Raw genomic sequence first — 17,567 nt, 5'->3', positions numbered from 1 at the left:
TATCATAAGCAATTTCATGATTTAATGGCACTTGCTTTCCTGAATAAGAGCCGGTGTAGTTAATTTTTGGAGGAGGAAGAGGGACTTTTTATAAACTACCTGTTGTCCATGTGCAGTTGCTTGCAACATTGAGAGCTTGAAAGATCCCTTAGTCATACGTCCACTTCTGAGGGAAAGTGAAAATGAAACAGAGGATTATCTGTTTTTAAATTCCGGATTAAGGATCAGGCTGATCTGAACAAATCTGAAAAGTTTTCATCATTTTTCTAGCTAACACTCCAAACTCCACATTGAAAATATGACACTTTCATTTGGCTCAAACAGAGCCATATTTTATTGCAGAAAGGATCAGGAAAACCCTGTCAATATAAAATCATAGCAACTGGAAAAGAAAAAAAGGTATTTCGCTGAACAGAGTTACTCTAGCACAATCCAGTCTAGGAAAGAACCAGGATTAATTTATTTGATTCAAATATTTTTAATCACTTAAAAATATTGCTCCTTTAAATTAGTGTACACTTAGAAAGGCAGACCCTTGCAGATCCTGATAGCCATGGATAGGAAGTGCTCATTGCTGTTGCCTCACTGGCCGCATAGTCAAGAGCTGCATTCCCGTGTTTCCTGGGATAGGACTGGCTTCTTGCTCCCTTCATCCTGCCAAAGGATGAGCCCAACTCTGTACTGAATTTACAGCTGATGGTCTGTTTTTAGGATCTGTGGCAGGTTTCCAAGATGACATATTGGTATGTTCAGATGCCTCTAATGAGCGGCAGCGACATGTCTAAGAGGAATTTTTATAAAACACATGTACATAAAGCTCAAGGAATCATGTTTTACATGAGGCAGCACAGTCTGAAGATTCAGTCTTTATAACCAGGGCAATAACGCCGAATAGTCCCAAACTACGCTCCAAGTATTACAACTTGCAAAACACTGCAGGACCTCACAAGTGTGGAGACACATAAGCAGGAGGCAAAATACACCACGACTTCTAGCCAGCTTTCTTGGCTTGAGAAAATTTCCCAGCTAGAGAAAGTTACTCTGATTCTGGAGCACACTAGAGTAATTCAAACAGGAACCGTACATCTTGAAGATGCATGAAACTATAAAAGTATAGACAAAACTTTTTGTACCTATGTCTACAGATTTTATCCTCTTGGGACAATTCTCATATAGCATCTGTGGGAGAAAATGAACTGTGTAGAGGTAACGAAAACAGAGAACGAGAAATTATAAAGAAGGCAATAAAAAGAAAAGAATAGGAGACGACTCTTAGACCTCACACAGCCTCCGTTAAACAATGGGGATAAAAATCTTCCAGGAATTCAGTAAGATTTGAGAAGAAATAGAGGGACTGCTGGAACAAATGGCTGCTGGCTCCAGTTCCATTGAATGACCTTGACTGTGCACATTAGAGCTAGTTGTTACATCAGGCACTGAAATAGAGAACAGACCATAAAAAACCCTGAACATTTCCTCCCATAAGATTCCTTTGTTATAGGGCTCTTTTGTAACATTTAGTAATAATTTCCTCTCTGACAAATGTTCTTGTGCAAATTATAATGCCATTATGTTCTGATGCGAGCTTTTCCCTCGTTTCTTAGTTAATTCATCTTTATGGAAGCTCTTCAGCTGCCAGCCAGTACTGGAAAGTTATTAATTCCAAGTGACTTTAATAATGCATGGGAGCTGAGGAGAAGTTGAACAAACTCTCAAAATATTTCTTTACCAACACTTGAATGAATATTATATTTGTCCTCCAATTTCTATTCTTTACTGGAAAACCTTCACCTGGATCTCTACCATAGTTCATGGGTTGCCAGTAGGAAGCATAGGAAAGATGGGGGGTGAGTCGGCTCTTTATTCGCCATTTACATGCTAGGTTGATCATAGAGTTACTGCAAAACCTCTCCTCTGCTTCTTTCTGCACAAAAAGTGATTTTTGTTACACATATAGCAGGGCCAAGGAAATCAGACAAAGCAAGTGAGACACAGGTGGTTGGCCACCATCAGCTATCAAAGTAAAGGGGTTTCAAGTCAGCATGAACTTACTGCTCAGTTATTAAATCTCTTCTGATTGTCTAGATTACTGCTATCACACTTTCTTCCTCTATTCTCTGGTATGTCCATAAGCCCTAGTTCACCCCCTAGGTTGCACTTTAGTGGTGCCAAAACCTTCATAAATTATTATTCTCTCTGCTTCACTGGCCGATAACCTGTGCTTAGGCTGACTAAAAACTTGGCAAAAGGTTGTAAAATGACTGATGCACCAGAAAGACTGACCTTGGGAATACCTTTAATACGCACACAAAATGAGGTAAAAAATGTTTATAAAGTAATTTGTAGGAAAATCAGATTGCAGGAGTTACCAGATTTTTGCTTTAGATTATCTGACATTCAGTACCTGGCAGCCACTCACCTGGTCAAGAGGAAAGATACCCTCTCGTTCTGAACAACCTCAGAGGAACCCCACAACCTTACTCATCCTAAAGACAGTTTTCTGGGGAAGGGAATATTTCACTCTTTTGTAAGTTTCCAGAAAGATTCTTCTGCCTGGCTGTGAAAATCAGCATGATCTCTCTTTTCTTCTGTTTAGCTTTGTTCAAGTTTAACACAAACAGCTTAAATTCTGTGTGGTTACTGGAACAAAATATACTGCCAAGGACTGAAACTATTAAATCTTTTCTTTTATCTGTTCCTCATGGATATCACATGCCCAGACAAATTAGATTGTTCATAACAGTCTGAGCTTAATAATATTTTCGTTGTTAAAAGGAAAATACTTGTGATAACATATGTAGAGATGAACCTCTCCACAGTGATTTTATAGCATTTTTTTCCAATGAGGCTAATGAAACAGAGTTATAAAGCTGAATACTTTTAGTCTTGCAAGACATATGCATTTGCAGTGATACTATGTTTAGAAGCTTGCTCAGGGACTTCAAATCATAAAATGATGTATTTTCTTTTCAAAAAATTAATTACACCAGAGGACAGTTTTGGATGGCTGGAGACCTGTTCAATAACATGATCAGGCAAGTGTTGCCCACTTAGTCATGCTAGAATTAATAGTCTAAGTGATAGGGTTACTACTACTTCACGAACAGGGGCCATTACATTCAGCATCCACAAGGAACAAATAAAGCATCCCACGTGTGAAAGAGTGGGAGATGTCCCTGCCCATGGTATGGGGTTTGGAACTAGACAATTTTTAAGGTTGCTTCCAACCCAAAACATTCTATGATTCTATGTTGCATGAGCAACATGGGAATCTAATCCAGCACTTTATCTTGCTAAAGGGCAAGGACAAAACCCAGAGCATCTCAGGATCTGCTGGAATGAAGCTGTCTCTGGGGCTGCATGGCTCAGTGCCAGAAAACACAGGACCGTGTCCAAACGGATCCAACGCATTCCTTTGCAGTAAGCCAACCCCATATGAAGTTCGAGCTGGACCACAGACATTCCCTGTTGGGTTGTCTGAGGAAATAGGCACAGTCTTAGTAGTAGAGTAGACATAGCCTTAGTTCCGTGAGCAAGCAGAACCCTCACAACAGGCACTATTGAAGACTAGTCAAGGACCAGCAAGTAAGAGTGGAAACGTGGTTCTCATGCAAAACTTTCCTCTGCCTGTCTCCGCAGGCATCCTTCAATGCTTCTTCTCTGGCTTCTCTTCCCTTCTTTGAGCTGGCAGGAGCAATAGGAAGGAAAATGCTATTTTGTGTAACACTGTCAGCAAAGTTAACCTTGTTTGTCAGCACAGGGAATTACAGCAAGTGTCTGTAACCACAAGCTGTGAACTGAAACAACAATGAAGTGTCTGGGTTCCTGTGGCTGTGTCTCTCCTGCTCAAAACACATCTGATTGCTGCCATTGGTCATGGTGGGTGGGTAAGAAGGCAAGGTGTCCTCTCCAACAAACAAGGAACATATTGGACAGGATCACAAACGGCGGCCAGATTGAGCAGAGGACAAGACTGCAGTGTCACACGGTGTTTCTCACCAAAATGGAGTTACATCATTAAGGCATGAATAAACTAGGTGTCTACAGTATAACTAAAAATTGATCAAGTATGAAAAGGAAATAAGATGTTATGTTGAACTCATAGTGCATTTTAATAGATGAGACCCAAGCTGTTTTGTGATATTTTTTTCAGAGGTCCAAATAATTCAGAGAAAAATACAGTATCTAAATGACAGGTTTTGATGAGGAGACCAGGAAGGCAGAGGGAGGAAACGAAAATGAGAAAGCTTGAAATAAAATAGGTGCAAGCCACTAAAAAACATGCACTATAAGAGGTTCATATAGAATACCAAAAGCTCAAAGCTTGCCTCTCAGTTGAATTATAGTTCAATTTGGTTGACTAAAGACCACTCAGATTCTTTTAGTAGCCATCACTCCAACCGACTAAGTTTTCTGCTGTCTTATTTGTGCAGACATGAAAACCTTCACAGCCTTACAAGAAGCAGCAGCCCTCAATCCTCAGTCACACCACAGCTAACCAATAGCCTGACACACTGATCTATTCTTTCCTCACTGCAAACTGTGATAAGAAAGGACCATCTTGCAGTTTCTTGCCGTTTCTCTTTTTGTACAAGAAAAAAAGCCTGCCATCAACCTGCTCTCTGCTGGCAACCCAAGAGTGTAAGAGACATCTTTCTAGCAGGAGAGCTATAGTTTTTAACAATTAATACATCAGAGTGTAAATCTGACTACTCTGAAGCCACAGCCAAACAGAAAGTCTGTTTATGATATTTTCTGTGTGACATAGGAGAATTCAGGCAAATCCCAGATATATTTGCAAGTTACACGAGGTTGTATCACAAGGTAACTTTGGGTTACACAAGGTTTGTTTGTCATAGTGGTATCAGCTCTTGTGCTTGGATTCATCCAATTTTTTTCATGCCATTTTAGAGTTAGAAAATCATTCCAGCATGCTGAATGATTTCATGAGGTCAGAGCAAACAAACCTCAGAGTGTAGCCACCCAAAGGAGGGAGGGAGCAGATCTACTGGTGAAGAAGAGGCTAAACTGCTCCCTCTTACCTCAAATCACAGCAACATTTGAAGCTCTGCTAGTGACCCCTCTGCCCAACATACTTTGAAAACCTTGCAATGCCTTTCAATGGCAAAGTTGCTGATTGGGATCATTTTAGGATGAGTTTTATGGTATCTGGAGCAGAGAAAATACCTGTTGCCCTTGTTTAATTTTGTAATTATTTTTTTTTATTAAAGCTCTAACTTTATATAGAGTTTAATATTTATAATTTAGCATTTATCTTTTAATATTTTTGAAGGGTTTCATTAAAATTTCTAAAAGACCACTTACTTTTGCTGCATAAATTAGCATGAAACTCGTTAGCTTTCCTAAAAAAATGAAAAAATTAAAGTGTTAAATTGCATACAATAACAATTAAGTTATTTCATATCCACAGAATTACACTTTTCTAAACAAAAGGATATTTACCAGAGCAAACTCTAATTCCTTTCAAGAAAAACTAGTAACAACAACAAAAGAGATTGATGCAAGTATTTTAGTAGCAGCGGTATTGTTGCAGCTGTAGTGGTCTAAGGGCATAGGAGAGGAATCATTAGTAAGATGCAATATCTTTTTATTAGACTGACTGACACAGCTGTAAAACACTGACAAATCTTGGACAAGGAACACATAGCTCAGAAGAAAAAGAAAATCCAAAAATATGGTAAATTAAACATAGATGTCCTCATGCCTCATAGAGGACTTCTTCAGACAGAGCTCCACTGGGGCTTCCAGTACCATAAGGTTTCACCCCTGCTGGGGTTCAGACATTGCACAGAACGGTGTGACAGCAGGGATCTAACTAAATACAGCTGTACCTGGGCATGCTTATCATTTTAAAAGAAACACATTGATATGTCTGTTAGAAGAGGTTATACATCAGAGCCAGGATAATGAGCTCCAGGGAACAGGCTAAAAGATGTCACTCAGTATGATTTGTTCTCCTGGAATTTTATTTATGACTGCTGTACTTAAAAGCACACTGAAGTGCTGGCCAAAGGCAGACTTAAATCTAAATTTGGATTAACCCTGACTAAAGTTTATCCTGAAGAGGATGACTTTGTATTTATATCCAAGACTCGAGTAAACTGTTTTCTCTCTCATCCTATCACTGCACTTGAGCCATGTGGAAGAAACTGAAATTTACTCATCTGCTAAGGAAGGAAAATATGTTGCAATGATTTATATTCATACAGTCCCATTCACTTGTAATGAAATGTAGGTGCTTATTAGTGACATAAAATTTAAAACCTGAAACTAAGTTCCATGCATTATGGGCATATCCAGCAGCTCAAGCACTTTGCACACTAAATCAAGGTGGCATACTACAAAACAGCAGCCAAAATCAGGACTCATTTCAGAAGAAAAATGTGATGAGGGATCACTAGTCCATCAGCTCCATCTAACATTACAGAATGTCTATTTTTGACTGGCCTTTCCTTCCTACACGTGCTTCTAGCAGGACTCGACTCCCAGTTCTCATGAGTTTTCCAGTCAGCTTGAGACACATAAATTTGTGTGTGTAAACATACAAATCCCACAATTCACATGTCATATGTTCAAAACAGTTTGCTAATTTCGCTTTCTTATATACATAGATGCAAAAACCTCCCTATCCTGTTTAACAAAATGCTAAATTATACAGCTGCAGAGTCATTGATACAACTACATTTCTGCATTTAGTTCAGACAAAGATGACAGAAGAAACAAAAGAAAAGAGTATTCTCCTGTTAAAGAGCCAAATGAAAGAAATGCTTCTGAATACTAGAATTAATTTAACCCTACTTGTTTGAAATGCTCTTCACAAGCATCACAATGTTGTTTCCAAAGAAACAAACAGAATTTAGATGTTGCCCTGAAGCACATTTTTTTTTCCAGTTACAAAACCAGAAGTTATTGAATGCAATTGAATGTGTAAGCTGGTCACCATGAAGACAATAGAAACCCAAAATCAGGCTAGAAATTGGGAATTCAGTTGGAAAATTCATCAACCACCCATTTCCGTACAAGAAAGGAGATTCCAGAAAAGTTTTTGTTAGAATATAAGCTAGATTTAGCCTCAATGTAAAGAGCTCTTTTAATAACATATTTCTACATTTCTTGTTGAATTGGTGAAGATAGTGTTGAATAGGAGCAGTGTCCAAGAATATACCACTCCTCTAGAAATGCCAGGTGCTGAAACCAGCTTTTATATGTATTGACATCGAGGTAGCTTTTCAGACCACTTGACACCATGAGTGGTAAGAAAGGGTAGAATATTAAGTCTCTGATTTTTTTTTTTTTTGGTTTGGGTTTTTCTTACAAGTTAAATAGAGAGAATAGAAAAAAAGCTATTTTAAGAGAGGGAAAGAAAACATTTCCCCCCAGTTGAAAATATTTGAGCAGTATATCTGACTGAAGCATTTTGACTCACATTTTGTTTTGTTGTAGCGGCCACTCAGTTGAAGAAAAATTACTTTTGTAATTTGTCAGATCATCACAAGTTTTGAAGTTTTCATCATAAAGGTGTGTATTGAAATTAGAAACTGTTCTTTTCTCTCCCCTGCCTTAGCAGGTTTAAGTACATCACAAATCTTTTTTTATTATAAAATGGTATGTCAGGGGAGAGAAAACAACAGGATAAACAAATAGCATCTCAATTTTGTACACACAGGTGGTTTTATATTTCAGCTGTAATATATATTAATATAGTTTCTGTAAAGCAACATCTTAAGCATTAACAGAACTTTTCCAACAGCCTTTTCTGTCACATAACTACAGCTGTAGTAACTTTAGGTTTTATTGTTCATGACTATGCAAAGTATGCCTGACCATCCGATAAATCTTCCTTTCTAGACTTTTGAGTTACAAAAGAAATGGTTTAACTCTGTTACCTTCTTCTTTCCTACTGAATATGTTGTAAAATACTTCAAAATGAATTATTGTGTAACTTCTCAAGCTGAAGTTTTTATGTAAATAGTCCACACACAATTTATAGCATTACTGTTTGTGTAACATTCTAGCTTATTGGCATTTGTCCTATGAATATACTGTTTTGGAAATTATGCACTAGGGTTATAAAACATTGTTTTCCCAATACACCATTTAAAAAAAATAAAACCTAAAAATCGGTCTTGAAAGACTTGTCTGGTAAAATATTTTAAATTTAGAGATCAGGGTGAACATGTACTTTCATGAGGTTAGGAAACACTAGCTCCTTATTAGAGTAATGACCTTTGCAATTGTATAGGTATCCAGTGAAGGCCACAAGGCTTTGGGACAGTAATGAATATTATTTATATTACAGAGACCTTGAAAGTATTGACCAGCTCACACTGACAGGAAAAATAGCCATGGCCTGAATAAATACAACCCAAGACAGAAAAAAATGGGTGTTGAAGGAAGCTGGACAAAGTGATGGGAATTGTCCCCACCTGCCTAGCTTGCCAAGGAGAACAGACAACATCCAAATCCCAGAACAGGGTACTTGTCCTGCATACTGGTGATGCAGAGCCTTTGGTGTTTTTCACATTGACGCATAGGAGTGTTTGATCCAAACGAGCAAACACACACAAAGCAAAAACACACGCAGAATAAAAGTTAAAAAACCCAGAAATCTTGCTTGCATGGTAACCACTAAAGGATGTTATTGCACTTCAAATCAGTCAAGCATGATTCCTTCAAATTAGCCATGAATTCGTTGTGCACTTAGTGCACACACAGCTTAAATATTTGCAACTTGTTTGAGTAGAAGCACACAGCATGTAAACATGCTCAGTAAAGTATTGAATACAATTCAGAAAAAACAGTGCTGTCTTCAGAGTGCTGTCTGTGCTCAAGAGGAGCAGAAGACTTCTTCATTCATATAATGGCCATTTTTTTGTTTAATCCCTGAATCTTTCTTTCTCTGCATTCCCTCAAGCGTAGCTAAGGCCCCAGAAGATGAAAAATACCAGCAGCCATGCCTTCCCTCAGGAGGAGGAGGTTGTCCTTATACTAATTCAAACCTGGACATAAAGTAATAAGAATTAAATGATTCTATATACCCAGAACAACAGGGGACTCATTTTTGTTCTGCAGCATTGTGATTTGGCCACAGACTCTAAGTGGATTGGGAAGAGATAATGTTTTATCTTCCCAATATGTTAAAAACACATATATGACTTAGAAACACAAAAATAAATTCCAACAAACAGCGTAAATAATGGGTGCAAGAGGAGCAATTGAAAGAGAGAAGCAACAAAAAGGCTAAACTAAACTCTACAGTAATTACAAAGGTCATTACTACCTATAAATAACTTATTAGTTTCAAAGTCATATCAATCTCATGATTACTAATGCAAGCTTTTAAAATATCAGTGATGTGGTATCACTAATTTCCATTTGTTGGTTGTATTGGACTTTTGCTTTAAATGCTCAGTACAGTCTTGATTCTGCAACGACAACAACAAACTAGAGAAACTTTCTTCTCATTCTTAACTCCCTCCCTCCCATATCTACATTCCAGTGGAGATGGAAAGTGTCAATTTGGATTAGGTGTTTTTCTCACCACAGAATATAAATTTCATCATGACACCAGAGAACCCTATAAAACAATGAAACCATTGAAACATGTAATTCTTTAGATCCTTACTAATAACATGTAACTTAAGCAACTTGGGCAGTGATTTTGAGCAACGTTAGAAGTCATGTGCTGAACAGAGGCTTCTTAAACCCCTTTGGCTCCAGTGACACTTTACCATCTGCACAAGGCTGGGAGGGATCAGGATTTAATTAGGAGTACAGTAGACACCAAGCCAGCATTTTAAAAGCCTTCAGGCTCTAGGCTTCCTTCGATCACCTTTCCCCCTCCAAATCTAATCCTTATGTCTCAAATTTCACAAATGCTGACACTGCATTTTCCATATCCAATAGGTCATAACACTCTCTTCACACTGTTGCTTACCTGAAATTCAAAAAGAAGAGCTGCTAAGAGGATGCTACATGAAAGAGAATTACGTGATCATGTAATGAAGGAGATATTACACACAGGTATAGGAGGGAGAGTGTGTTTTTATATCATTAGGTGTCCCCAGAACACTAATTTGAATTTCTTTTGCAGCTTTCACACTATAGTGGGGAAAGATAACCTATATAAACACCAACAGAAAACAAATAATCTGAAGTAAGACTTAGAAAATCAAGTAGACTCTGCTTTACAGAATAACAATCAGCTTCTGATTCCGGTAGTATAGGGAAAATGTTTCCCCTTGTACACTACATCAGAAGCCATATTCTTTGGGATTAGATCTGTAGAAGAATCTTCAGTTTTAATCCCAACCCAGCTGCATCTATTTGCATTCAAAACAATGGTACTTGGTGCTCTTAAACACTTGAAGTTATCTGGCTTCTATTGATCATTGATTTATTGCATCAATACTGGCTAGGATTTGACATTTGTTTGAGACTTTGAGTGTTGAAACATTAACTGTACTTTCTGAGCAAAGCAAAGCCATCAAAGTGTCTCCAGCATCTTTAAATACTAAATTACTCTAGGAAGTCAATTTTAAAATTTCACCATCAGACCCCCTTTTACCATATACCATACCCATGAATTCCCATTCCTCCCTGGATCTCCTAGGTGTTCTCCTACCCACGCTGTGACCATCACCTCTCACCACTTTCAGCATGTCCCTGTGCCCTGTAGTGTTGACTGACATGTCTGGTGCTCAGCTCAGGAGGGAAGTGATCCCAGGGTACCAAACTTATCAAAAACTAAGCCTGACCTCTGCAAGTCTTCTTGCGTCTGCCTTCATTCTCCCATGTTCTTCAGATTACACTCTTTATAGGTATCACAGAGTCACAGAATGGTTTGGGTAGGAAGGGACCTTAAAGCTCATCCAATTCCAACCCCCCCTGCCATGGGCAGGGACACCTTCCACTAGACCAGGTTGCTCAGAGCCCTTCCAGCCTGATCTCGAACACTTTCGAGGATGGGGCATCCCCAGGTTTTCTGGACATTCTTTAAAATGTCAATCTTAAGACTCTCCCAGCCTGCTGTCCTGCTTTAAAGGACTGGTTTTACAAACCCTTGCCCAGCAGCGTGGGGATTAGGCACGGGAGGCAGGAGGGCAGACAGCAGCACATCAGGCATGGCACAGCACAGCTTTCTGCTCTCTTGCTCTGCTCAGCAGGCATGTTACAGAAGCTTGCTCAAAGGCTTCTGCCTAAAAGAAAGCCACAATCAAGGTTTTTCTCTCTTTCAAAGTCAGCTGTTCTTGCTGAATCCAGACTACATGGCCTTATGCTTTCTTTCTGGGTTTTCTATGATGTGGTGCAGCCATGTAGTGCCTTCTCTGTTCACCTCTCAGAGCTTAACATCCAAATAAGCAAATTAAAGAAGTCTTCATTCTTCCCAGACATCAGAAAAAATGATATCACCTCGAGCCCACATGTAAACAGATTTCTCAAATCTTTTCAGAAATTAATCAGAATCAGTAAACACTTCATTTCCTTCCTTTAGAGAAGCCCTCTATCTTAGACTAGCAATGCTACTTCCAGTAGGAAAGGCAGCCAAACATTTTCTTGGGTTTAGTTTTTTTACTATTTTGTCTACTGAAACAGCATCCGGATGGTTTGCTCTCTCCCAGTTCAGGAATAGCAGCTCTGGCAACTGCCACAGCCCTGAGCTGCAGATTAGATACAGCCAGAGCTACTGCTACAGCAGCAGTCAAAGCAAGCTGTGCACATCCCTCAGACGTGCTTCAAGGTGCTGACTTTGAAGCAAGTGTCTGATGTGTTTTACTCACTCCAGGAGATGGGCAGAGACACAAGAGAGACAGCCTATGGGTCACATATACACAGCCCTTTCCCCTCCCACCTTCATCTCTGCAGGCAGAAATGGGGCTGGGATCAAACAGGAATAGTTCAGCTGCTAAAAATGTTGCTACAGGAGAGTTCAACAGGTATGACTGCATCTACATCTCTGAATGAGAGCTAGATTCCTAGAGAATTTAAATGTTTCATTCTGATTCATGTCAGTCATTAGATTTAGTCTAAAGATATAAAAGGTGATAAACTGTGATAAGCAGAATTACACGTAAAATCTGCATGATTTCTAAAAGCTTAGCTGAGTTAGAAAAAGTATGTTATCTGTTATTTACAGCTGTCAGCAGGAAACACAGAGCAAGATATGTGCTTGTAAACTCCTACTCTAACCATTTAAGTGCAGTGTCTTATCAGCACCTTTGTTTGAATTGACAAAGACACAATAACCTTAGTAACTTAGATTAAAAACAAGCTTAGCTTAAGTCAGATACCATGTAAGATTACAGTTATGCTCCCGTTCAAATATTCCCTTGGCCAAATTACAGAGGTAAAAATCCTTTTTTTTTAACTTGTTACAAAAATCCCAAAAGGGATTCTGAAAGAGAGGAAAGAAACAAAGAGGAAAAAATGCTGAAGTTTAAGAAAATCCTTAAAGTGGAAGTAAGCAAAAGATACATTTATGAGAAGAAGAAATAATAATAATAAAATAATAATGATATTATCAATAATAATACCTCATTCCTTACAAAACCTTTAGCATGAGCATCCCCCTTTCAAGGTCCTCCTGGCTCAACTTCACAATCTCTGTGGAGGTGAAGCTTTTTGACACTTCTCAGAAGAGCCACTGGCCTTAATCACCATCTCCCTCCCATGATGATGGGCTGCAGGTGGCTCAGACCTCTGCAACAGGCAGTTGTTGCAAAGGGAATTTCCCTGGGAAGAACTCATGTTTTAACCCTGCCAGATCCTTCTGCAAAGGAATTTGACCCACCACTTCCTTAGATAAGTCATACACACCTGGAGAGCACTTAAAGGGCACACAGAAACTGCAATCAAGTACCTTTCAGTGTTTATGCCACTCTCCTTAGCAGCAAGGCCAGCAATTGACAAAAAAATGACCAAAAAAATGGCTTTAAACTGAAAAGGGATGGGTTTACATTAGATATTAGGAACCAATATATTACTGCGAGTGTGGTGAGACACTGGCACGGGTTGTCCAGAGAAGCTGTGGATGCCCTGGAAGTGTTCAAGGTCAGGTGGGATGGGACTTTGAGCAACCTGGTTTACTCCCTTGGGACCATGAGGAGCCCCCGGCCCAGGCTATGCCCACACAGGGTGCAGGGAGAGCACTCAAGCCAAGAGATGCTGCCTTCAAAGCCAAATCTTGCTCTGCCTGAGCTCAAAACTGGCTCCATGTAACCACCAGATGTAGATGCAGTTCATGTCCCCTTCTCTGACACAGACCAGCTCAGGCACTGACACGGGGCTACACCGCTGGGCAGGGACTGTGAGGGGTCCAGCTGGCTGGAGGTGTCAGCCAGCTCATAGACTGGTTTTAAATTTGGCCATGCCACATACCAACACTTGAGCATCCTGACATCTGTCCAGGACTCCGAATCCTTTATTCATTAAGGTGCAAAGATATTTCCATCCTGTTATAATTTAGAGGCTTGTGCTGGCTCCTAGAGGGGTGAATTAAGCCAAGCTATTTTTCATTTAGAAAAATAAGGCAGCTGTGCCCACTTTCCCTTTCCTCCATTAACAAGAAGCTCCCATCCAGCTTATGAAACACCTAGGCAAATTTATGCTTCTGCTTTCCTATACCTCCTGATTTTGGTAACAGCCTTTTTGATAATATCCAGCCCTTTAAATCTGGTCCCTCACATCCAGGAGCAATGGTGCAATCGATGACAGATTTTCAGGAGTCAGCTGATCATGTACATGCATCCCAATATTCTTCCCATAGCTTACCACCAACAGCTTATCTGACAGTAGTGCTTTCACACTGAGCCACTGGAAATCGGGACAGAATAAGGCCCTTCCACTTTACACAATAATTACACAACCAGAGGATGAAGTGCAGCTCTATAAAGCAGGTGCCTGGAGGGTAAATCAAGGTTTCAATCCCTTACTCCAGTGTTTATTTTTATGTTTTTAGTACTCAAAATTCATAGGGTGAGGTATGCTGCAGCAACAGCTCCTGACTGGATGTTAGAAAAAATCAATATGTCTTATTAGGACCAGAGTAGCAGGTCACGCTTGTGAGCATCATTTCAAGTATATTTAGTAATTTAGGCATGGAGTCCTGGCTAAATACAAACCCATGTAATTTACAGTGTCTGTAAGCCAAATGAAATTTTCAAAACTCTGTTCGAGGTGGATTAAAAATCCAGTTTTTAATAAAAAAGATGTTTGCTTTTACAGAACTGGGCTCTTGGTGACTGTGTTTCTCTGCAGCTTTGGCATGTGTGCTGAAGCAATTGGGGGGATCATGCAGCTTTCAGCAAAGTCCCTACCACTTGTTGGCGGCTTTGCTGTGCTGGTACAAGTGCTCCAGGGCAACAAGAGGAGGAGACTCGTTCAGGAAAATCAGTATTGCCTTGAGGGATCTGCTCAGGCTGTGGCACTAGATCTTAATATAAAACCCAATATATGGGAATTGCAGTGAAGGGGACTGGACTTTGGGAACTTTTGCTAGAGCAGATTCCTGATGTAGGTTCTCCCACTCTTGTCCAAGTCAGAAGAGTGGAGAGTGGGAGAAATCTCTTGTATATAAGCATAGAAATTTCCATACTGATTTAAAGTAGTGATCTGCTTTATCCTTTCTCTCTGATTATAGCCAGTGGGAGAGCTCTCAAAAAGAAAATAAAAGTGGAAAAAAATGTCCCTGGGGAAAACACTGTGAATTAATAGCCATCAAACAAAGCAAGAAGATTTCTTATTCTTTTTCTCTTTTCAGTCCCACACTACTTTTTAATCCTGCATAATACAGCTGGGAATTTACAAAAATGCCTTAATTTCTCAATTCCTGTGAGATCCTTTTTATCGGTAATGACTTCTGAGAACATCTTTCACGTATTTGTTACAACCTGCCAATACATATGAGTGTGTTCATGTGTGCATATTTTCTAAGTTTTTTAAGTGCTGTCATTGTGTTTTGTGGGATTCTGTTAAATAAGCCAAGAAAAACAGAAATAGCAGAAACCAGCTATTTAAGGACAGAATAGGAAAAAAAAACATCATTGATACATAAATTTGAAAAACAAGGGGAAAGGATTTATGGTTTTCTGCTGCAACTTACAGAGTCATACACCTTGTAAGGAATATAAATATTAATATTATTAATATAAATATTAATGCCACTCTTTCAGCAGTAAAATATCTCTCCCTTTACCCATTCCTCTGGTGACTGATTGGCCACCTCCTCTCATTGCACTGTTTTAAAACTTGGGTACACTGGACACAGCCAAAGCCATAGAAAATTACCCGCATTTACTTTTCACCTGTCAAATTCTGAAAAGTAGGAACTTAGGCAGGCTCCTTCTCAACACCCATGTGGGACCACAACAACATCTCTATTTCTGAATACAGACAGTTTCTCCCTTGTTTGAGACAATTCCTTCCTGCTATTCTTGAACAGTGGTTGAAGCCTGGGATTTGAGTATTTTATCAGCTTAAAAGTATTTTAAGGCCTACTTTTTCTTACGCTTTTGGGGGATTGTTACTGAAAAATCCTTTGCCAGGTTAAATATTTGTGTTTGGGTTTGTGAGGCCAGAGACCCAATTTGCTAATGTTTAATATTAATCCAACTCCCATAACCAAACAGAGATTAGATTGAGACACCCTCTCAGAAGTATCACAAAAATTTGCTTGTGTTTTATCTTCTTCTGTTATCATTGAGGATCATTTTCCCATACAAATTAAAGCTACCAAAAAAACCCACTTGAATTTGCTGTGCTTGAATAATTTCAATAGGAAAGCCAATGTTACCCCTGAGCATTGATCAGAGAGCTCCGATGGGACTGGCAACAGTCACTGCTCTCTGTCTACTGGGAAGTTAATGCCAGATGAAAGCTTTTCTTTATCCAAAGCTCAGATGTTCAGTTAAATCATTACATATGTACATTATATTACCTATTACACACAACACAAAATATTCGCCTGATTTTAATTAGAGCCATGTTATTTGACTATCAGGGGGAAACCAGAATTAGATCAGAGTACAAAAAAGAACAGGTAACATTTAAACAACATCAGAGTTTGGCTGTAATAAGTGCCTGTCTCAGTGGTAGCATGTAGGTCCATCCTTAATAACTTCCAGCAATTTTCACATTAAATTTCCTTGCTGTAAAGAAGAAACAGTGGTAAAAAACCCTCCAAACTGCTTTTTTTTAAAATGGAGCTAGACAAACTCAAGAAACAGTATCAGTATATCAACCTTATGATAACCCATTCCATGGCTTGAGGATGTCTCATATAGATACATATACGCATAGCATAAGCCAGGCTGGTTTTGCTGAAATCAATGGGCTTGCTAGAGTCACAGCAGGAAAAAAAAAAAAAGCCACATTCTTTTTCTAACTGCCAGGTGTTAAACCATCCAACAGCAACTCAGTTTCTGGATTCAGGCATTGATTATCAAAATTTAATTAATATATTTTTATATTGTGAAATAATTACTTATTCAATATCTCCCATGAGGGAAACAGCTTTCTTTTTGTTTGTACTGCTTCAGTCTGATCTCAGCCCATTTTGAAGTTGACAAGCACAGAGACTTTTATCCAATGATTGCCAAAGTGACTTTCAATCACCAGAAAAATACGTTCCCAGATTTACCTGTCTACTGCAGGGATTCCTGCTACATTTGATGTAGGGTGTGCTTTTCTTTTCCCCTACAGGTTGCAGTCATTTTCATTCTGTTTAGAATTGAAGTGGTGACCAGCAATAAGTGCTAAACAATGAAGGATTACTTTTGTTAGACTGGGGATTCACAGAAAATTGTTTTACACTGCTCTGTGGAGAGCCTCAATTGAAGAAGATGAGCTGGCTTGGAAGGAAGAACATGAGGGTTAGGAGCATTTGAGCTGTTGACACCTTTTGCCTCTTCTCCTTTCTTGCTCTTTTTCCTCTTGCTTCTTTTTCCTCTTCCTCTTTTTCCTCTTCTTCTGCAGAAGATCAAAGCACCAACAGCTGAGTTGATGTTAATGGGTTAGGCCATACCTTAAAAAATCCCTGAAATCTTTACCTCTTTTTTTCCCTGAGAAGAGTGCCCAGCTGAAAGTGTATTTGATGCTATTAGCAGAAATTCCATCTGCTTTCCTAGGAAAACACTTTTCTAGCAAACCCACTGCAGTTATTTGTGAAATGGCCACCAAACACCACATTACACAATATCTTTGATCCTATTGCAGAGTAGGTACTCCAAAGTAGGAACTTTCCACAGGATTAAAGTAATATTGGAGACATTAGGAGTTAGTGTTCGAGTCCATCTGTAACCCTCCAGCACCAGAGCCCCTCTGCCAGCAACAACCAGACCAAACCCAGCTTTGATTTCCTGCTTTTTTTTCATTCTTATTAGGCTATAACATCATTAGATTATGTTTCTTGTCTCTAATTTGATGGACAAAGACAAGCCCAGAAAGAGAAGCAGAGCTAAGTGAAACAGGGAAACTGCTCAGGGGTCAGGACACATACAGGGAACAGCTGGATCATGAACATGACTAGGCTGTGAGTGAGCTCATACAGC

The sequence above is a fragment of the Pseudopipra pipra genome, chromosome 4 (assembly GCF_036250125.1).
Source record: "Pseudopipra pipra isolate bDixPip1 chromosome 4, bDixPip1.hap1, whole genome shotgun sequence".
NCBI classification, from domain to species: Eukaryota; Metazoa; Chordata; class Aves; order Passeriformes; family Pipridae; genus Pseudopipra; species Pseudopipra pipra.
The sequence above is the reverse complement of the archived record's forward strand: the minus strand, read 5'-3'. Positions refer to the sequence as shown.